Source organism: Marmota flaviventris, chromosome 3 (assembly GCF_047511675.1).
Source record: "Marmota flaviventris isolate mMarFla1 chromosome 3, mMarFla1.hap1, whole genome shotgun sequence".
Taxonomy (NCBI): Eukaryota; Metazoa; Chordata; class Mammalia; order Rodentia; family Sciuridae; genus Marmota; species Marmota flaviventris.
Window position 1 is genome coordinate 110,259,957 of NC_092500.1, and position 23,690 is coordinate 110,283,646.

At 37.8% G+C, this 23,690-nt stretch overlaps 1 protein-coding gene across 1 annotated transcript in view; it reads right to left on the bottom strand.

Moving 5' to 3' along the window:
* Window positions 1-23,690, bottom strand: part of Nrg1 (neuregulin 1) — a 1,010,326-nt gene that overhangs the window by 415,386 nt on the left and 571,250 nt on the right. The gene's annotated exons all lie outside the window — the stretch shown is intronic.

Genomic DNA, 23,690 nt, shown 5'->3' on the forward strand with positions numbered 1-23,690 from the left:
TTCTCTGAAGAGCCACTTTTGGCCTACTGCTCTTCTTTATTTCATTGTTCTTGAATGTTTGTGGGTGCCACTATTTGTAACTCAAAATACTTCATAATTCTCCCTCTCCTCATGGTTCTGTTCCTTTAGAGAACTCTGACTAAATATATTTTCAAGTTGTCACCATAAAACCAGAGTCTCAAGAGATATTTCTTATTTAATTAGATATCAAGATAATGTCCATAAGAATAAATAAGATGGACAGGAAGAACATTTTTAAAATGCGGAAGTGTGCAGTAAATATAGTAGTGAAATCTAATTAACTTGAATGTCTACCAAGATGGGGGTTTGGGCTTTCTGTGAGTTTGGCTTAAGATTTAGTCATATACAGTTTTAATATGATGGATATGGTTTGTGACAATGTTTCATTTGGGTACACTGACAGGGTCCCTGTAACAAGGGGCACAGCTGGCAGTTAGGGTCATTTATTAGCACCCAGTACTCATTACAGGGAGGAGCTCCTCTGAGCCTTGAAACATCAGTCAGCTGAGAGAACAAACCCTACAATATAAGGGAAGGTAATTCCCATTATGTATGGATCGTTGTCACTGACTCCTTGATGAATAAGCATCTTTTAGCCCTAGTAAGATTCAGTATTAAGAAAAAAAACAGCTATTAGAAACAAAGCCTACAGTAATGTTGCATGGAAAATCCTGTATAGTTGATAATTTTGTGTATTAATAATTTTAATTTTAAGATATTTTGCCTTTTAAGTTAATGGTGAATTTCAATATTGATTCCAATTTAAATTGTGAAACTGAGTATTAATAATTTAGACTTGTGGTTTCAAGGTCAAATCTCACTAGGTTAGTGTTCAAATTTAGAGTTTCTAGAGAACTTGACAATCATGCTTGATTTATTAAAAATATTCATGAGCATTTCATTTGTTAAGTTAGACAAGTACTTAAAAGGAAGTTAAGTGTATTAAATTTATAAATATACATTTAAGTGCTTAAAAATGTATAACTACATTTGAAAACAGGAAGAAATAATTAATCAAAGTTCCCATAGGAATAATTCTTAAAACTTGCTTGACTTATAAATAGGTTAATAAGTGTTGTAGGCTGAAATTAAAATTTTAAGTATATCCATGATCTTGATTATGTAACTTCAATAGTTTATTATCAAGTTTTAAAATCAATGCAACTTCTGACTGGTCTATGTATAAATGTTGCCCCCATTTGCCTTTGCTTTGCATTGCCTTCTGCTAAGAGCCAAGTATATGATGCATGGCATTTTTGGTCGAAAGGTGACGCCAGCTAGCCATTGAGATGATATGATTATGTTAAGATTTGCATTCATATGGATATTGGACTCCTGCTGTTCACCTAGGCCGGCTGGGACTCCTGGAGAGTTCCCATTGGTTGGGGAAGTACAGTAGGAGGGAGTTCCGGGGGAGGAGCTCTCTCTGCGGGTCCGGGAGGAGGCCGCGTGGGTGGAAAAAATCTTCCCGGGTGGTACCGGACATTGGCGGCAGTTTCAAAAAAATAAACTTTGTTCCTGCTTGAGTGGCTCGTGATTTTGTGCCCAGCCAGACTGCGGCAGCCTTCTATTTATTTTTTATTTTTAATGTTTTTATTTACACATTATAGTTATACAAAATAGTATAGTTCATTGTGACATAATCATTTATTCATGAATATAATTTGCTCCATTTCATTCCCCAGTGCTTCCTCTTTCACTCCTCTCTTCCTATTCCCTTTCCTCTCCTGGTCTTTCTTCTCTTTATTTATTTAGTTTTAATTAGTGCTTATAGATACACATTAGGTGCAATAAATTCTGAAAACTAAAGCACTTATTGAAAACAGCATTTAATATGGAAATTGTTGGCCACCATGTTACCCACAAAATTGTTTATCAGTCTTATAATGGGTAGTATCAATAATTTTCTATAAATGGCATCCTGCAGTTAAGAATTGACTATCTATAAGCTATCTATCTCTCTATTATCTATCTTGCCCTAGGCAAAATAATCATTTGGAATCAACTATTCAGAGTTATCCAATTAATTGGATGTAGTAATAAATTTTTTAAAGACTTGTTTCTAATTTCTATTAGATTAGCATGAGACAATTGGAAAATATATTCAACAAATATGTTACTACAAACATGTACTGCAAACATATATGCTATTCTTATATAGTGAGAATGTAGTTTTGAACACATTCTTTCCTTTCCAGATTACTAGATGTTTGACCTGATAAGTGGGTATTATATCAAAGCTAATCAAAGCCATGTAAGAGTATATTCCAAGAGTATTTCTGTCCTTGTTCTACCATCAATAACTGCAGAAAACCTGGCTGAGTCCTTGGATACCTGGATTACCAGATACCACTGAGAATCATTCTAGTCCAGTAACTTTATGCTTTCAGCTTGCTTTCTGAGTTCTTTGTTTCTGCTGTGGATGAGTGTCAGAGTCATTCTTTTTAAAGCCTAAAAGCCTCCTTAAGCCAGTAGCAAATTAATTGCAAAAATGTTCTCAAATGTACCCCTCTCTGTATCCATAACTTTTTAAATATGACTTTCTTTGTTTATTTGCTTTTTTGTTAGTGGGGATTGAATCCGGAGGTGCTCTGCCACTGAGATACATCCCCAGTCGTATATATATGAGAGACAGGGTCTCACTGCATTGCCCAGGCTGGCCTTGAATAGGGATCCTCCTGCCTCAGGCTCTAAGTCATTGGGATTGCAAGTGTGTGTCATGGTGCCCAGCTTGTAGTATGACTTTGCATCTGCCCCATCAAAATGTGGAGTCTATTTCCATTCCTTCTGAACCTGGATGCCATTGTGACTTGCTTTGGCAAACAGCACATGACAGAAGCAGCACTGTACCTCCAGGAGCATGCCTTGTTCAAAATCTCTTGTTCAAATTCTCCGAACCACGTGCCTCTACCCTGTAAACACACCTCAGATAGTGTGCTGGAGACACAGAACAGCCATCACTGCAGTTCAGGTTCACAGTTAGCCAATAGTCAAACTCCTAAGTGAGGCCATCCTGACCACCCAGCCCCACGCTGACTGATGTGGCATGAGAAAGGTTATGCCACATCAGCCAAGCCTGGCCCAGATCAGCAGCACTGCCCTGTTGATCCATGGGCTTATAAACAATATCAAATGCTCATTCTTCCAAGCCACCAGGTTTTAGAGTGGAGTGTTCTCAGCAATATCAAACTGATAAAACTCAACAGATCACTGTAAATATCAAGATGTCATCACTAGGAAGAGGCACCTTATTTATCCACATTTATCTTCCAATAGCAATAGTTTCTTTAAAAATTACTGGTGGATCAAAACAATTTCCCCAAGAAGCAGACGGTGTTATTCTACTTACAACGAAGTCCATGGTTTCATAAGTGCAGTGCTTTTGAGAGCACTTATGGCCACCTTGTAAAGATTCACATCCTAAAGAACTTATGGCTCAGTTGAGAGCTGTCCCACATATGTCTGTAGTCAGTTAACTTGGCTTTTTTTCCACTTCATTGAATTTGAAGAGCAGCCAGCATTTGTTCAGAAGCTACACACCATGGTCCCTCCTGCCTATAACCACAGCAATAAACTGGATAGCTTTTTGTTCACTATAAAAAGACTCTTTACGGAAAGATGACATGGTAACAATAAAATCACCACCTAGAGTGAGGCATATAGAACTTCATCAAGAAGCCTCAAGAACACATAAGAAAAAGCAATTCACACCCTCTACCCTGAGTAGAAATGACTAAAAATGCAACTTTATTGCCCAATCTCTGTCAACCCTGGAGATACAGGTTTTTTGATATTATACAGTAGTGCAGGAAAAGAGCTCTGGATGGGAAGCCAGAAAAGAGTATTTTTGTCCTTGTTCTACCATCAATAGCTGCATAAACCTGGTTGAGTCCTCAGATACCTGGATTATCAGATGCCACTGAGAATCATTCTAGTCCTTTATGCTTTCTACTAGCTTTCTGGGTTCTTTATTTCTGCTGTGGATGAGTGTCAGAAGTCAATGTGAGGCAGTGGAAAGAATTCTTTACCAAACGCTTTCCTCTCACATATACCAGATAATCTTGTAAAAGTTCTACCCCTCTGTACCTCAGGTGGCCTAACTGTAAAATGAGTGGTGTATTTGGGTAAGTGATCGCTTAGGTCCTTTCCAGTTTATAATGCCTAATTTCATAATGCCCCAAGGTTATATGTTTTCTAATTGATTTCTAAACAGATATTCTGACAAAGATTTAGACGCTTAAAGACTGGAGAGGACTAACAACCTGTTATTTGAGGAAATGCTTTTGATGCTAAGAAAAATGTCACCCACCACCAAAACCATGTCACTTGTGAAGCAATCCATTGTACCCCAGAGAGAGTCGGGAAACATGGCATACACAACAGATACTGTTAAAAAAAATATTCTGACAATTGTTTAAGTGATGAAGAAGACTTTATTTAGGACTATGGCAAATATAAATATTGCAATAGGGGAGAGAGAGATTTGGCTCAACGTTGATTTACAACAAGGATGAGAGGGGATTGAAAGCCAAGGAGCAGAGTGAGGAGGTTAGTAGATAGAACAGTACTCAGAGATGACATGAAGAGTAAGAGGATTGTTATGGTTTTGATGTGGAATGTCCCTCAATGTCATGTGTGTTGAAGACTTAGTCCCCAGTGCAGCAATATTCAGTGGTGGGCTTTTGGGAAGTGACTAGATCATGGGATTCTGACCTCATCAATGGACTAAGCCATTGATGGATTAAAAGTTTGATGAAATTATGGGAAGTGGTGAAAATTTTAGGAGACAGACTCTAGTTGGAGAAGGTAGGTCACTGGGGTGTGCTTCAGAAGGGTGTTCCTTGTGTCCACTCCTTCCTCCCTCTCTTCCCCTGCCCCTGTCCTTCCTGGCTGCCATAGACTAAACAGCTTTTCTTCACTACATCTTTCCTCCATGATATTCTACTTTACCTTAAGCCAGAGTAATAGTTGGCTGACCATGAACTGAAACCATGAACCAAAATAAGCCTTTTCTCCTCAAAGTTGCGTGTATCCGGTATTTTGATTACAACAGTGAAAAACTAGAACAGGAATGCCAGCTGATGGAAAGTCACAGGGACTTTGTCAACCAAAAACAGGGGATGAGGAACTTTATCAGATATCAAGGGTAGGAGGGCTCTCCTTAAACAGACTTTGTAGTATTCTTGCCAAAACTGGACTCAGCAAGGATGGACATAGAAGCCCAAGGTCAAGCCCCAGTTAAGAAGGGGATTTAGAGGACTTAATCAAAGTTTGGTCAAGAGAGAGCCTCTGTTAACTAAAATGGCCCAAAAGGTACCCCAGAACTGAAACTCTCAAGCATCAAATCCTTCCTACCACCCCGTCACACAGGAGCAAGGAAAAACAATTTTGGGGACCTTCCCTCCCCAAAGAAAACTAGACATAGACACATTATCATGGAAACATTTCTAAACATGGATTTTGAAAACCGCTGGTGAATGTATTACCAACAAAACCTGATCATATTCATTGGGCTTAAGTTACTCCCAAGACTAGAATGAGATGCCAGGTAACTAGAAAGCTATCACCTTGCAGAATGTGGGTATCACAATGATCCAAATGTCAGTAGGGCCAGATCCTGGACAAAATCTAGAATACAAAAATTTACCTTTATATGCTTCCATCAGTTAATCTGGCATACTTCATCTTTCTTTAAAAATCCTCTTGAGGACTGGGGTGAGCTCAGTGATAGAGTGCTTGCCTAGCATGTGTGAAGCACTGGGTTCAATTCTCAGCACCACATATAAATAAATATAAAATAAAGGTCCATCAACAACTAAAAAAAAAAAATTAAAAACCCTCTTGATATGAAGAACTAGGAACACTTTTACACAGTTGGTGGGATTGTAAATTAGTACAACCACTATGTAATCACTATGAAATCAGTATGGAGGTTCCTCAAAAGACTAGCATGAAATCACCATGTGACACAGCTATACCACACCTTGGTGTTTATCCTAAGGAATTTATTTGAACCCAGATTCAAAGTCAGCCTCAGCAACTTAGTGAGGCTACCTATTAAAATCATTATACTCTAGTGATACTTGCAAACCCATGTTTAGGTAAGCCAAACTCAGAAGGTTAAGGGTGGTATGCTTTCTCTAATATGTGGAAGCTAGGGAAGAAAAAGCTAAAGAAAGGTGTATGGAGGTGAAATCTCATGAAAATAGAAGGGAGATCAGGAGAATAGAAGAAAGGAAACAGGGGAAGCCAGAGGGAAGGGAAAGGGAAATGACTGGAAAATGATATTGGCCAAATTATATCATTATATTGTGTGCATGAATATGTAACAACAAATTCCACCATTATGTACAATTATAACGCACAAATAAAAATGTGAACTTTTTTTAAAAAAAAAAAAAAAACCTCTTGACTTTCTTCTAATGCCTTGCACTGTATTTGACAGTTAATGGGGTTGGGCCCAAATATACTTGATTCTATGGTTGGATTACATGGCATTCTGGCTTTGGGATACCTCCTACACACTTCCCCCTGCAAGCAAACAAAAGTTTTCCTGTTCTTTTACCCTAATGAACTGGAGCTCTACCTTGCCCCAGGTGACAACCTGGAATAATGGATTAATCCACTCCATGTTGACTAGTGTATATATAAGCTTTCTCATATATACATTATAGATATGTGAAAAGTTTTAAAAAATGAAAATTTAACAAAAAATTCAATTTTTTCATTTATTGTATTGTTCAGGAAGATGATGTTCAATATCAACAAGGACATAGTGTGACATATTAAATTGGTATAAAAATTTGCAATTGTGTACCAGGAAACTTAAGAGTTCATATAACTTTTAGTGCAATATCCTAAAATATCAGAAGAACAAGCTGGGCACATTGGCACATGCTTCTAATCCCAGAGGCTCAGGAGGTTGAGGCAGGAGGAACACAGATTCAAAACCAGCCTCAGCAACTTAGTGAGGCTGTAGGCAACCTAGTGAGACCCTGACTCAAATAAAAAGGGGTGGAGATATAGCTCCATGGGCTCAATCCCTGGTACTTAAAAAAAAAAAGAGCTGGGCACAGTGGAGCATGCCTTTTACCCCAGCTGCTTAGGAGGCTGAGGCAGGAGGATCCTGAGTTCAAAGCCATCCTCAGCAAAAGTGAGGGGCTAAGCAACTCAGTGAGACCCTGTTTCTAAATAAAATACAAAATAGGGCTGATAATGTGATTCAGTGGTCAAGAACCTGTGAGTTCAATTTCCAGAACACCCCCCCCCCCACAAAAAAAAGAACAGAGATTAGCATAGTATCTTTTTGACACATCAGTGATTAAAACCACATATGTTTTAGAGGTATATTTTATAAGTAAATTTGCATACATAAATATATACATATAACCCAAATATATATGTACAATAAAACACATACATCTGGAAAAGGAAATTTTATATATCCACCAAAATTATATTTTTTGGTATTGCATTAAACAAAATTAAGTAATATATAAATCTGATTTTTTTTAAACTTACTTAAAAAATAAAATAGTAAAGGATATACCAAAATCTTGATAGTCATTCTCTGGATTAAAATGTTAGTGGGTAGTTTGGGTTTTCTTTTTTAACATTTTCTTTATTTTCCATTTAAAAAAAATGAGTATAATTTGATATAATGAGTATGAATTATTCTCATATAGTAATTAAAATTACTTTAAAAAATAACAACAAAAAACCCACAAAGAATTTAAAGAGCTCTATTAAAGACCACATGGATCAGATCTTTAAGGGTCAAGAAACCTACTGAAGATTCTTAAATCCCAGGATGCATAAGAATTTTCTACTTAGATAGTGGAAATAAGACCTTTATGGACTTGATGAGACCAAGATCTCCAAGCAAGCCACCCCCAACCCCTTTCTGCCTGGCACCTCTCATTGGAAGCAATTAGGGGAGATTAGCTCTAAACTAGGAATCCAACTGTATCTTTGCCGGCAGGAACCACTTCAGGTTGGAAAGCATGTCAAACAAGCATGCTGAACCACTTAATGCAGGCTGACGGTAAATCCAGCTGAACAAAGAGTACACACACACACCTTTTGTTGGCCCTCAGCCACTCAGCTAGTTTAGTCTGGACCTGAAAGGGAAACGACACACTCTTCACATTCAGCAGGGAAAGTCCTGAGTAGCTATAAGGAAATGGCTTCTTCTGAAAGAGAGAGAGAGAGAGCTCGCACCAGTTCAAGAGCAAACGTGAACTTACTACTTACTGTCTAGCAGGGAAACAGCTTTCCCTGGTGGATTATGATTTGTCCACCAGGGGCACAATTGCACCACTTGTGCTTGGGGTGTCCTGTGTCCAGTCATGCCTATAGCTCAAGGGCTGGATGTGTCTCAGTGGTATAGTGCTTGCCTAGTGAAGCCTTGAGTTTGATCCCCAACACTATAAAAATACATATATTCCTACAATCTTGACCCCAACCCACCAAGTTAAAAGTGGAACCATCCCATGCATAGTCCACAAGACTCTGAGTATGGTGTAAATCTTCAGAAAGATGTTTTCCGTTGATTTCAACCTTGAAACCTCAGAGCTTTGTAAGACTGATTCTCATTTATATGAGAATTCCTTGCATTTCATGTCTGAAATTCACGAATAAAATGCTACATTATCATGTTTTGAATTTACTCCTCTTGAACTGACTTTTCTTGTGGCAAAATACACACAAATTTTATCAACTTAATTAACATTTTTGTGTTTGATTCAATGGCATTAAATACAGTCACATTGTTGTGCAACTATCACCACTTCTAGAACCTATGCACTGTCTTCAATCCATTTTAACACATTAAGCAATAACACCCTGTTCTCTTTCTCCCAGCCCCTGATAGCTGTCATTCTATTTTCTGTCTCTATGAATTTGCCTCATCTAGGTACCTCACATGAGTAGAATCATACAATAACTTCTTTTTTGTTTGTGGCTGATTTCACTTATTTCAAGTTGAACCAAACTTTTGAAGTAATAAAACCTGTAAGCTGATAAGCCGTCAGGTAAGGTAATTTCTACTTATTTCCAGTTTCTTTGCCTACCCCTTCAAGGTCTCATTTGTCCAATGACTCCTTTTGAACATGAAGTTGGAAAGTCTTTTTTTGAAAACATGCATGTATATTCCCTGCCAAAGAAACTGGCAAGCTGAATCTAGATAACCACTTGGTGGGGATATTGCAGAAGTTTGAATGAGTCCAGCTTCAGACTTCCATTATACGGTAAAATCTTGTGACTCTTTCAGACAAATGCTTTTGTTTGTTTATTCATTGATTTATACAGGAAGTTGTCAGCGTTTCTTGAATGTAAATGATGAATATGTAAATGAGGCAATATGGTGATGATGATATCGATTTGGTACAAACCTATGTGGTGGAACCAGAATATTCCTTGTAGTTCTCAATAAGCTCTGATGGCTGGGAGAGTCTGGAGGACTGCCAGTTACCTACTTCAGTGGAGATTTTGGATTCTGGTGAAAGAATCCTTAATTTTGTCACCCTGTACCTATACCAGAAAAGTTTAACAGACTCAAGTGAAAGATAAGGGTAGTGAGAGTGCCTTCTGGAAACTGGTATTACTTAGAATATAACGTGAAGCTATCACACACTCTTGGAATTTGAGTAGGAGTGTCCGAAGTATACCCCTATCTCTTAGCAATGTTGTGGTTTTTAAAAAAAATATTTATTTTTTAGTTGTAGGTGGACACAATGCCTTTATTTTATTTTTATGTGGTGCTGAGGATCAAACCCAGTGCCTCACACATGCTAGGCTAGCACTCTACCTCTGAGCTACAACCCAGCCCACAACATTTTGATTGTGAGCAAGTCATTTTAAACCTTCTGACCCTCAGTTGCCTTAACAGCAAAATGAACATAAGAAATACTATGCCCCATGACTGTTTTAGAAATTAAGGGATTTTGCATGTGAAAAGTGTTTTGTATTGTACTTGGCACATAGAAAGCATTAGGAAAATTTTAAGCTCTCTCTCAAGTATATCCATCCTCACAATATAAATACCAGTGTGCAGCAGGCCAGCCCTCTACGTATAGCACCAAAATAAAGTCAGGGCATCTCCTGAGCTTCTCTATGATTGTGGCTGGGAAGGTGGAGAATCTGATTCAGAGAGATCATTGTGTTGGCTTGAGGGAGAGAATGGCCATTTTATCTGTCAACATAATAAATCTTGAAAGTCATCTAAAGAGATTAAATCCAAAGAAAACAGTCGTACATGAGTCAGGAATAAGAGCTCAGTATTTCTCTGGCTAGAGTTCATAGTAGAGCACAGATCAGGATCTGAGAGTCCCAGGAACATTCACTTCAGCTGCCACCTGCACAATGGTGGGTGGTTGAGGGGCATAGCATTCCATGGAGGGAATCAATAGCACCAGAGAGCAGGACAGGGCTTGGCAAACCACAGAGAGCAATTGTTGCATGGGCAGAATGAGGAGTATTGTGGAAGCCAATGAAAGGAAGGCTGACTGTAAAAGTAGTCAAAGTAAGTGGGGGTGGTGGAGTTGGAGTGGTGTGTGGTGATGTGGCCACATAAGGGACTTTTCCTAACCAAAAGCTTTGGGTAGATCACATATCCAGTAGGCAGAGTGCAAATACTGACAAGCCGACAATACTGAGGATGGTGGGATTTTTGTTAAACGTCCAAGAATGTCAATTACTCCACTAATTAGGGATGATGACTCCATGACTATGTCTGGAACCAGTCCAGGTTTTCAAAAGTGTGGTTGGGGAATTCGGGGTCCTACATTTAATTGTTGGGTTTTAAACAACACAAGAACAATAGATAACTCTTTTTTTTTCTTTCTTTGAAGAACTGGGTTTTCTCAAAACTTTTTCTGAATACTTTTATCTTTCATTTGTGCTCTTGCTTTTACTAAAAATTTAGTGATTTCTTATATCTGACTCATTTCTACATATTAGAATCTTTGCTTTCTAAATCTATTTAATGGGGAAGGCTCATAAATACATTCTTCTTAATTATTCAATGCCATGATAGATTAATCTAGGCCCTCTGAGAAGCAGACCATAGAAAGGGAATAAATGTGGAAGGATTTTATAGGGAAAAATGTCTTGAGAGAAAATTGGGAGGCAGCTGGAAAGGGTCAGGAGAGACTTCAGAGTTGCTAGTCTGATCCTGGTAAGGGAGAGCAGGAAGGAAGATAGGTTAGGTAGCATACTTCAGGCTGCAGTGCTGTATTAGCAATGTTTATTTGGTAAAATGCTATGGAATTCTAGAGTCAAAGCTGGCCTTTGAAGAATGCTCTTCCTGGGAGCAGACCGTGAGAAAAAATGGCTCAGTCTAAACTGATGGATTTCAGAGTGTGGCAGCTGAGCGTTTTGATCATGTTTTCTGTGGTTGAGTTTTCATGGTCATCAGAGGGGCATGGTCACCAGGAGGTTTCTCAACCTTTACACTATTGACATATCAGACTGAGTAAGTCTTTGTTGGGGGAGGCTGTCATGTGCATGCAGACTGTTTTGCAGCATCCCAATCCTCTACTTAGATAAGAGTAGATACGAGTAGCATCCCCTAGTTCAGACAATCAAACTGTCTGTAGATATTGCCAAATGTCCACCAAGGTTAAAAATAAATCCAGTCCTGGTAGAGAACTGCTAGACAAGGGAAATTTAAAGAAGCTTTCCCAAGCTTCTTAGGAAAATTATAGAATCACAGGAGAGGGAAAAGTATAAATATTTTAAATTACACACCATGATTGTTAAGAAAAATAATTAAGCTAGGAATTCCAAAGTGACCAAGACTATCCTACTTCAATGAAGGTTACAGACTCAATATGAATTTCTAGTCCAAGTGAATTTTTGGGTCTGAGCTGAATTTACAGTCAAATGTTCTACCCTAAATTTGAGGACACCAAAATAAAGTTTAAAAAATTAAGTGAATGCTACTTAGATTAATGTGCCTCATTGTAATGCAAATTCAATGTATGCCTCCTAATCTGGGAGATACATAAAAATATTTCCCATGTAATAATGTACACACATTGCAATGACTGGATGCAATGACTTGACATTTAATTCAATAGTTACACACACAAAATAGAAATTATGTTTAAGAATGAGTCAGATAGGGGTTGGAGACATAGCTCAGTTGGTAGAGTGCTTGCCTTGCATACACAAGGCCCTGGGTTCAATCCCGAGCACCAAAAAAAAAAAAAAAAAAAAGAAAAGAATAAGGCAGATAAAGTTTTGACAACAGATATCTCAGACTTGATTCTCAACAATCATCACAGTTAACATTCTACTTATGTACCATTTGTACAGCACAACTACATTCCTTTGAATGGCATTGGATATGGCTGTCCCACCCATTTGTGACCCAGATTCCAGCCACTTACATGTCACCTGGACTATTCCAATCATCTCCTAGTGGTCTCCTACTTTCTGCTTTGCTCCATTTTCCACAAAACAGCTAGAATGTCTCCTTTAAACAGAGTCTGACCTTAGTTCCTCTGTACAAAAATCTCCCAATCTTCCCATTTTGCTCACAGTAAAAGCAGACCTCTTATAGTAGCCAGGAAGCCCCTAATCCTTGCTATTCCACACAAGGTCTGGAGACCAGCAGTGGTAATGGTATCACCTGGGAGCATGGCAGAAATGCAGACTTCAAGCCTACCTCAGAACTACAGAGCCAGGCTCTACATTGTAGCAAGATCCTTTCAGGGTTTTGTACGTATAGTGGGTTTTAGAAGTCGGGGTCTAGCCTATGGTTTCTTATCTAACCTCATCTCCCTCTACTTTCTCCTTGCTCATTTTCTGTGTCTAATTGGGCTTTTGTGGACACTGAAACTAGCAGGCATGCTCAAGTCCCAGGGCTGTTTTGCTGATCCACTCATTCTTTAATAACCTTCAGCTCCCTGCTCTAAGGTCACCTCACCAGAGAGGCTTTCCTGACCACTGTCACTAAAGCATTTTTGAGTTCTTGACACTGTCCTGACCAGGTCAGTCTCCATCATGCATTCTACCTTATCTTAATACAGAGCATTTACCTCTGTCTACCATCTTGAATATTGCTATATATTTTCCTTGTCTGTCTCCAGGTCTGTGGGAACAAATTCTTTCTGTGTCATTTTGCTCATTGCCGAATGCCCATATCCTAGAACAATGTCTGACACAAAGTAGGTTGCTAGTAAATCATTGTGGATAGATGTGCAACTGAAGCATGTAGTCCTATGAGACAAATTCCCTGGAGCGGAAGGAGGTGCCACAACATGGAGGCTAGAGTTCATCTGATCAGCTGGTACCATCCTGGCCACTTCTGCCTGACATCTGCTTTGTCATTGTGTGATGCTCCCTTCCAAGCTGCCTGGAAATGAACTGGGACCAAAGGCAAGCATCTGGCTGTGGGGTAGATTCTTTTCGTTAGTCGAAGGATAAGCCCAGATCAAGCAAAGGATTGAGAAACAAAGCTCAAAGATGCCGCTCCCCTTCTGGCACAAGGAAGGATCAAGCTGTGCATTTAGTTTAGAAGATTTTTTTTTTTTTTGAAGAGGAAAATATCCAGAGTTTCCAAAATGCATGGGATTTTGTTTTTCCAGAGAAAGATTAATCTTTACTTCTTCTAAAAGGCAACCTGTTTATACATTTGCTGGAAGATTTGTCTGGAAAAAAATTAAAATAGGAGGACTTGATTTGACACATCTGGAGCAGATGGGCATGTTTTCTTTGGCTTCCTGGGGATGTTTAAATTGGGGTTAAGACGGGAAGATGGTAAAATTGCCTGAAGACTCAGGTGGCTGGGAACAGACTAGTATAAAATGTGGGAAAAGGAGCAGGAATGAAACATAGCAGATTCAATCATTAAAAATCTTTCACTTCCTCTTCTTGTCAAAAGCTATGTTGTAAATATTAATGGGAAGATAGGTAGTGAAGTCACAAAGAGAGTATGTGAATACAGGGTTGAAGAACAATTTGTGAATAAGAATATTTTGCTTAAATCTATCCCTGAAGGCTAAACAATGTGTCCTCAAGGATCATTAGTGAGAAGAAAATCTTCTCTCTGCCTACCTCATACTCACCCTAAATCTGATTTATACCAAAGCTTTTCACACAAAGTATTCTTGTCTTGAGGACAAAGCCAGTCATAAGGGAAAGCTGCAAGTGTAGGATTTTGAATGGAAAGGAGAAACAGGTGGCTGAGAAAGTTTTTGAGCTGCTCTAAATATAACTGAATAGAGAGGAGAGCAGACTAGGGAATTCAGCAATGAGCTCTTGGACCCCTATATAGCTATAGCACCAAAGGTGACTTGAAATGATCCAATGTCATTGTCTTACCCAGGTTTCTGGCTTTCAGCTGGGTTTCATTTCTTTTCCTTTCCTTTTTCCTAGGCAAGTGTACAAATTTCAAGGGTTTTGAATTCAACAAGAAGAGATGTTGTAAAAGAAGAACATGAAAACATTGACCCCTTATTTTAGGACAAGTGATGCTTAATTTTCATGCACAAAATTATCAGTTAACACTGTGCATTGTCCTGATGACAGGAGACAAGTGGGTATAAACAATGGGTTACTTCTTATGTGTTAGAAAAGTGCTACTGCAAGTATAATAACATTGGCCACCAAATCCAACATAATTCAGTGAGTAATGTTGAAAAACATTCATACTTAAGGATTAATTTTTCCGCATTCAAGTGTCCAAATTGCCACAAACTACTTAAAAATCAATATTCAACTTTTATAAGTAAACAGCAATGATTAGGAATTTAAAATAATTTTACATCACATTTCAAGATACTGCTTTAAAAAATGGTATCCAATGACTCAAAGATAACTTTTAGTTCTTAAATCTCTCAAAGGTGCTTTAATTAAACATGGACCAAACAACACGACTCTCTTAATATACAGCAATACCTCTGCAGTTTAGAACCCCTGCCCCCACAAATAAATCAGCCTTCAATTTTTAAAATATATTAAACGACTTTTCTGGTAACAGCAAGAAAGAATAAACAAATTGCAGTGGTTTACAAATAAAGTAGGTGGGAACTTTCTGTCTCTCTTTGGAAGATATCCTGACAATTTTTTTTTCCCATTTTGATTGTTCTTGTGCCAGAAAAAATAACTGCAAGTATTCCAAAACTTGGGAGGGGGTTGAGAATCTAATAGCATTTCTAAATTGCTTCCAAAAACTTTTAAAAGATGAGCTTTGGAACCAGAAAACACTCAAAAGAAAACAAGTCTAAATCTGCCCCATAGCCACGAAGCACATATGCAACTCACAGCAAAGGATGTGTGCATGAATATATGAGGGTGGAATCTGGCCACAGCCAGACTGATAACATGCTTAATCAAATGGATCATCATTCTGCCTCCATGGGTTTTTTCTTCTGACTTTGGCAAATTTATGATAAACGAGTACAAATTCGGCCAGCTAACTCTCTAGTCTATCAACAGGTTCATTATTTTGTCAATCAAAACACAACTCTCCACCTCTCTAAACTTTTAACAAATATGCTTCTTTTCAATTGAAAATTTGCTTATGAACCTTTTTTTCCCCACCAAATAATTTGATTGAAGTCCCCATCAGGTGTTTCTAGTTTCTGCAAAGGAATTACAGATTTAGTTTGTTGGGAACTGCTAATATTTTGGGTAAAGATAGCTAAGATAAGAGTTACCCCTTGAAACATAGTCCAAAAGGAATACTGGTGTTCTTATCAATAATGGATGGCCTCCTGGGACACAATCAGGGTGTTATAGGGTAATTTATGAGATCTGGCATCTCCCCTTCTTAACCTCTTGCTTTCAGCAGCACAGAATCTCTATCTCCTTGCACCCACCTTAAATGGCAATGTACCTGTGCCACTGAATCTCCACACTGTGAGATTCCAAAAGATGGGGACACATCTGTCCACATCTGAAAAAAGGAGAGCAAGACTCACGATGAACATCACAACTTGGGTGAGGGAAATTTTAATACAGGAGAAAAGGGAGTGTTTTCTCTTTTAAAAAATTACCTTACACTTTTGGGATTGTAGTTAAAAAAAAAAAGTCCAGCCTCTTCTACCCCTTCCTCTCATCTCTGAATCCCCATATTACTGGGCCATGCCCAAAGTTCTCATACTTCCATTCTTAAATCATTCATAAATAATTTACCTAGGGCTGGAATAGAAAGGAAAAGGGAAAGTGTGGGATTGTGACAAGAAGGAAAAAGGGAAGATGTTCAGGAAAAAAGGACAAAGAAACCCTTCAAAATATTTGACCTACTTATCTACTTTACAGCTTGCGAAAACTGGTCTTAAGCCAAAATACAAAGACCTACGTTATTTTAAAATCTTTTTTGTTTTTATTTTTTTGTCCTGGGATTGAACCCAGTGGCACTTTACTAATGATCTACAGGCCCATACCTTTTTATTTTATATTTTGAGACAAGGTCTTCCTAAGTTGCTGAGGGTCTAAATTGCTGAGGCTGGCCTCAAATTTGCAATGCTCCTGCCTCAGTCTCCTATGCTACTAGAATTACAGTATTCACCCTGCACTTGGCAAGACCTACTTTATTTTAAGGATAAAAGAAGGGATATAAAAAAAAAAAAAAAACACCTAGATCAGATGTAAGGAGGAGAGGGAGAATACCATTGACAAGTATCTGGATCACACTGATAACTGTTTAACAATTGGATCACAATGTTTCAAAAAGAGGGAAAAGAGAAAAGAGATTTATCACATTATAGGTTGATTTCTAGTGTTTGCCAATTTCTATGGTATCAATGTTCTCCACTAGCCAACATGCTGTCAAACACCAACATGCTGTCACTGCCAATGAATTAGGAAGACATGCATATGACTGGCTTTGTGACTCAGGATAAATAAGCCATAATATATTATTAGAGACCAAAGTTATCTTGGACCTTCATGTTGAAATAGTAAAACCCTAGAAATAGTAGAGGCTCTTTAAGAATGACTTGTTGAAATGCCATTCTGTAACATTTATTAAAATATGTTTCAGATGATGTCCACATTTTAAGGATGAAATTTAGAATTTCCAAACTTTTGTCTTGAGGAGTTGTGTAAATGTGTGTCATCCTCTGATATGGTTTTGTCTCAATTTTAATTTATCTGTTTTTTTATTTAAGTAAGTGAAAATATTCTATGATGCAAGAATAAGAAGTTGCAAGTTAAATAAATAAATTTAGAATCCACAGTAATGTACTTTGTATATCATGCATTTCATAATTCCACAGCACCTCCATAAAGAGCCTGAGGTGGCCTTTAAGGATGGCTTAGACATTAAAAAAATATTTTTTAGATCCTTCATGACTCCAAATTGCACACTATTAATAGAAGAAAGAAACAAAATATCTGATTATCTTCAACTATCTGAAGCATCCAAGATCAGTTAGCATTCATGTTTACATATAATCTTATCATTTTATTTTTAAGCCTTCATAGTAAATTAAAATGTTCAGAATAACAGTGACATTTAACATGATGGATTTTGTGTCTCATGTGGGTATTCTTAAGATATTTGTTATGTGCATGCATTTATATATGTAAAAAATTATATATTTCTTTATAAGAACAAGATACTAATCATTTATAAGGGATAAAGGACAAGCACTCTGGATATAAATTACATTCTAGTCACTTTTGGTTCTCCTGCTATAGAAGCAGTGGTTGTTATATTACTCCTCATGCAAAACATGCATTTTATTATTAAACACTTTATTATGAGAAAAAGAAACAATAAGCCCTCAATAAATGTTTGTTTGTTGCCTATCTGCTTATATTATGGAATGAATCAATTATGTGATTTTTTAAAAAAATATTTTAGTTGGACACAATACCTTTATTTATTTATTATTATGTGGTGCTGAGTATCAAACCCAGTGCCTTGCACATGCTAGGCAAGCACTCTACCACTGAGCCACAACCCCAGCCCCTTATGTGATGTTTTAATAAGGAGTTCCTGTTCACTTCCTATTGGTCTGGTAGACTATGGAATTATGAATCTAGAGGGTAAACTCCTTCACTTTTTTCACTACAGTTTCATTTCAAAAGATTCCAGCCTGGCTCTGACCCAGAGAGCTCCTCTCGCTACCCTGGTCATTGAACTCCCCAATTTCCCACTGGGTCTCAGTTACAGTAGGCAAAGAGAAGTCGCCTGCCGTCCGTGCTCCTGAGGGACCTGGACGCTTCCTGTTACAATGAGCCACCATGGGAGAGACTACAAGCACATCAAAAGCATGACCTCTAGGAGAATGGCCACCAACAGGCAACTGAAAATCAATGGAAAGCATTCAGATACCTCAGGTGTTCACGAACTTTTTAGAAATAGTATACACAGGCTTCTCCACAGTTGCTAGAATCTAGGGCTATTTAATTATCTTTAGCACTGATATTTAAAAACACAACTTTACCCTCCTTTAATTTTATTTTCAAATAGACAAAGTCTTCCCAAATGATTTTTGATTATTGAAATATTTACAAGAAGAGGAAAAAATGAGTATTTCACAAGGTATTTAAAAAGGCATCTTTGTTTATGGTATTGAGACAATAATGGGCATATTTAATAAATATTTGGAAAAGGAAGGGAGGGAGGAAGGAAAGAAGAAGTTAATGTGTGATTTTAGTTTCTGAAATAAATTAGCTAATGACTATGATAGTGTGACCTTACTAGGGCTCCAGGCTTCCTAGATTATTTCATCCAATGTGCGGTTAATGATTCATCCTTTAGGTGGCATTTTAATACCAAACCTCCAGGAATGAACTGTCCCTTACTCTTCATTGGCTCTTCTTTAGTGGCTTGCACAGGATTGGTCAGATCATAAGCCTCAAAAAGACTTGTTGAGTTAATGAAAGATTCTGGATATTAACAACTAGAATCTAGAACATAGTGTGCAGAAATTTCAGAAGGAAGGCAATGCCTTGGAAACTCAGTGGCAGTGTTGAATATTGGCCTCTTAGTAACTACCCCAGATTACAAAGTTTTTGTTTTTTAAGAACATTAAAAAAAAAAAAAAAAACAATCCTCTATACCATGATTACCAGGTAATCTCTCTCACATACACAGGGGAGGGAAGAGGTGATTAGCATGTTGAAATTTAGAAAATTCAACATTTCCTTTAATACTCAGATGTTAGGCAAATAAAAAAGTAAAGCAAGCACAGCATAAAGCACTCTCCAAAGCAGATAATCATGTTTCTTTAGTGATTGATTTTTTAGTAAGTGTATCAGGTTGTTTTTAATTACTGTATAACAAATTACCATAAATAGAATCACTTAAAACCACACACATTTATTATTCCACAGTTTATGTGGCTTGGGAGTCCGGACAGAGTTGAAACTAGATCCTTTGCTTAAGGGGCTCACAAAGATGCAATGAAAGCTCTTGGCCAAGGTTGCACTCTCCTCTGAGATGGAAGGACCTGCTGCTTCCTTGCTCATTGGATTGTTGGCAAAATTCACTCCTTGGTGGCTCTCAGCTACACGTCTCCCACCCCAGATTCCTAAAGGGCACCACCAGTTCCTAGCCATGTGGGGTTCTTCAACATGGCCATTTGTTTCATTAAAGCCATCAAGGAAAAGGAGGGTGCCAGGAAGACATCCACCGCAAACTTATGTTACCTAACCACATAATCACATATGTGTTGTCACAGAGGTCTGACCAACTCTGTAGTGGCACACTGGCAGGAAACAATGAAAGGTCCTGCTTATATTTTCAAGGTCAGGGCATCAGACAAGGGGAGGGGAATCACCAGGAATCAGGGATTATGGCGATCATTTTCAGAGTGTGTTCACCACGGAACACAATGATATTGAATTACCCCCCAGAATTCCATGGAAAAATGTTTCACGCTTTCTTATGAAACCAGTGAATAGAGAGAGGTTTAACACAATGAAGGGTTAAATGTCAGCCCCATTTTAGGAGAGGAGGGAAGAAATGCCTAAAAGTGAGATTACCTGAATTATCCACAAATAAATGACAAACGGAACCCCAAACAGAAAGCATCACAATGTATGTTCCTGATGTAATCTTGTACAACAAGGACTCAGGTGATACTTGCCCCTTTATGATGGTGGCTGCCATAAGATCTGCATTTTACCTTCGTTTAGAATAAAAAGCTTGGACTGATTTTCTCCTATACTCAAAGGAAGTCTCATCTCTCTCTCTCTCTCTCTCTCTCTCTCTCTCTCTCTCTCTCTCTCTCTCTCTCTTTCCTTTCTTCACTACTGGGGATTGAACTCACAGGCACTCTACTACTGAGCTAGATCCCCAGATTTTTTTAAATTTTTAACTTTGAGACTGAGTCTGGCTAGGTCATGAAGGATGGCCTTGAACTTACAATCCTCCTCCAGCCTTCTGAGTAACCTGGCTCCTTCATGGGATTACAGGTGTGTACCACAGTGCTGGTGAATCTCATTTTTTATTCTTAATTGTGTTTGCTATCCTGTGTTCCTGTAAGAAATGATCAGGCCCCTTTGTGGAAATTTGGTATCTGAAAGACCTCATTTGAAAGGGACAGCTTAATCTAAGCTGGGGGAAAGTTTACTTTTTCAAATTGCTTTATCAGCAATACAATTAAATGGCACATTTCTCCATAGAGTAGTGGATTCCTTGCTTACACTCCATTATCTTTTACAATGAAATTACAAAATGGGGCTTACAGACCATTGTTTGGGATGATCATTTTACATGACAGTATAAAATCCTTGGGAAGAATGTTATTTTAAGAATCATAATTCCCTACCAAATTTGGGGCTGAAACATAATGCCTTAACAATCTTCAGCTTTGTATTACACCTGTCTTCAACAACAACATCATATGGAGCTGAAACACTATCATTTTGTACTTCTTAGCTTCTTAGGAGCTTTGATCTATCTAGGCTGACAGCCACCTTTCTTTTTCTCACAGTGACATTTCTCAATGCTCCTCTCCCAAAACTAGGGAGCCCATTTTCCTAAAATATCCAAATTCTGGGTCTAAGAAATGGCTCAGTGGCAGAGCACATGCATTGCATTCACAAGGTCCACAGTTCAATCCCTAGCAGCACTAAAGAAAGAGAAATAGAAAAACAAAAAGAAAAATAAATTCTGTTCATAGATTATGCTATGGTTTGGATTGGAAATATTCCCAAAAGATCATGGGTTAAAGGTTTGGTCCCTAATGCAACAGTGTTCAGAGGTGGATAGTTTGGGAGATAGTTAAGGTCTCTGACCCCCATCAATGGATTAATCCATTTATGGATTCATAACTTAATGGGCTATTGGGAGGTAGTGGAAACTTTAGGAGTTGGAGCTAGTTTGAGGAAGTAGTTTGCTTTAAGTGTGCCCTGGAAGGCCATATTAAAACCTGGCCCCTTCATCTCTCTTTGTTCCCAGCTACCATGAGGTGAATAGCTTTGATTCACCACATGCTCCAGCCATGTTGTACTGCTTTGCCACAGGCCCAGAAACTAAGAGCTAAGTGACCATATACTGGAATTTCTGCAACCATGAGGCAAAATAAATCTTTTCTCCTTTTGAATTACCTATCTCAGGTATTTTATAACAGCAACAAAAAGCTAACTACACAAATAGTTTGGGAGAATCAAAAGTCAAGGTAAAATACAATTGTCTTGGCTCTTTTGAAAAATTTATATGAACTTGTTGGATATTAACTCTTTTTGGAGTTTTGTACAGGATTGCTGTAAGAATATATGTGCTACCTCAAGGACAAGGACTTCCAGGCAGTAAGCATTCCCTCCTGCATCACTGGTGGGATTAATCCTTTTGGTTGCTAGTTTCATATTTCATAAGAAGGCTTTCAAGTCAAACCCAAGGATCCTTTTCTACTCCTACACAGCAATGCATACTGTTGAGCAACTCCCATTTACACATTGTTCAGAGTTTCCATCCAAAAGGTCACAGACTTCTACAGATGAAATATCAATGTTCCCTTTATGCTGAGACATTGTTAATGTACCTTGCTTTTTATTTTTTAAAAAATCCTCAAGTTACCAAATGTCTAAGTGTGGTTTTGGTAAGTATCACACACACACATTAGTCAATGTTTATTGATGGCAATTTTAGATGATAGAGTCGAAATCTCTGTCATTGTCACACAGTAGTATAGACATTGCAATGTCTGACAATCAGGAAAAGAATTTGTTTCTTTGGCCACCCAATTCTTTCATTCCATATTTCTCCTAACCTTTTGCTTTGCAAGTCTGGGCAGACTTTAAAGCCTGTCAACAGGTTACTTCCTCCATGAAGTGTTTCTAAAACCCTCCATTCAGGATTCTTTGTTTTTCTGTAATCTGAAAAACTGTATATAGTTTCCCCCTATCTGTAGTGGATACTTTCAAGACCCCTACTGGATATCTGAAACCACAGATAGAACCAAAATCTATATATAGTATTTTTTTTCCTATACACATGTGCCTCTGATAAAATTTAACTTACAAGTTAGGCATAGTAAGAGATTAACAAAAATAACTGATAATAAAATAGAATAATTAAAACAACATACTAATACTGCAACAGTCAATCTGACGACTTTGTAATCTACTAAATGACTAACAGGTGAGTAGCATATACAGTGTGTATACACTGGACAAAGGAATGATTCATTTCCTGAGTGGGATAGAGCTGGACGGTGTGAAATTTCATCACTCTCGTTAAAACAATGCACAATTTAAAATATACAAAGTATTTATTTCTGGAATTTTCCATTCAATGTTTTCCAAACTCTGTTGACAATAGGCAACTTAAATTTTGCAGAGTAATACTACGAACGAGGGGTACTTCTGATTCGGACTCATTGTTACAGTACTCATTCATTTTCATCCATTAAACAGTCAACTTTTTATGTCTTTTTCAACTGCATTATAAATTCAGTGAAAATAGCATTCAGCTTATGTTTTCTGTCTTACCAAAGTATATTGCAAATTGCAGACCCTCATTACCTAGACAAGAAATATCTCTCAGTTCTTTTGATCACAGAATCTTCTCCAGTATCTTGAAAACTGGTTTGTTTATATATGACCACAATTATGAATCTTGGAGTTAATCAGATTTCCTCTCTTTATTTTGCTTACCAGGAAGATTGCTTTAAGTTAGATCTCCCCCCCCCCCCCCAGTGTTTGATGGCATGTGCTTTTGTGCATTACTCTTACCTCTGGCTTTAAGGTTTTCTTTTCTTTAAAACAAATTTTTTAAAAAATTCTTCTTCCCTAAAACAAATGATACCCCCAAATGATTACTTACTAAATTTATTTTATGTCATTTATCTGAAAAATAATTCTTCTTACACAGGAATTTTCCATTGCTGGGTAAACTCTAAAAAAGAGGTAGTTATTAAAGGATGCCAACCTCTGAAACCTAAAAAACCCTTTCTTATGCATATGAATGTTTCCCCCATGATAGTTTGTTATTATTAAAATCATCCAAATAACAGGCTGGCAAGTCCCGTTCGTTCTACAGTTGGTTTTAAATTCCACTTTTATATGTGTAAATGAGGGGTTAGGGCTAGAAGAACTCGAGACTCCTCCACTCCTAAGGTTATATGATCTTAAGCGCCCTTAGCTCTCCCCTTCTTCCTACCTATGTTGACACAGTCCTAGAACATCAGGAAGGAGGTTTGAAACTTTCAGTAAATCTTTCAAACCCTTAGATTTCATTCATTAAATGTTAGTTGGTATTT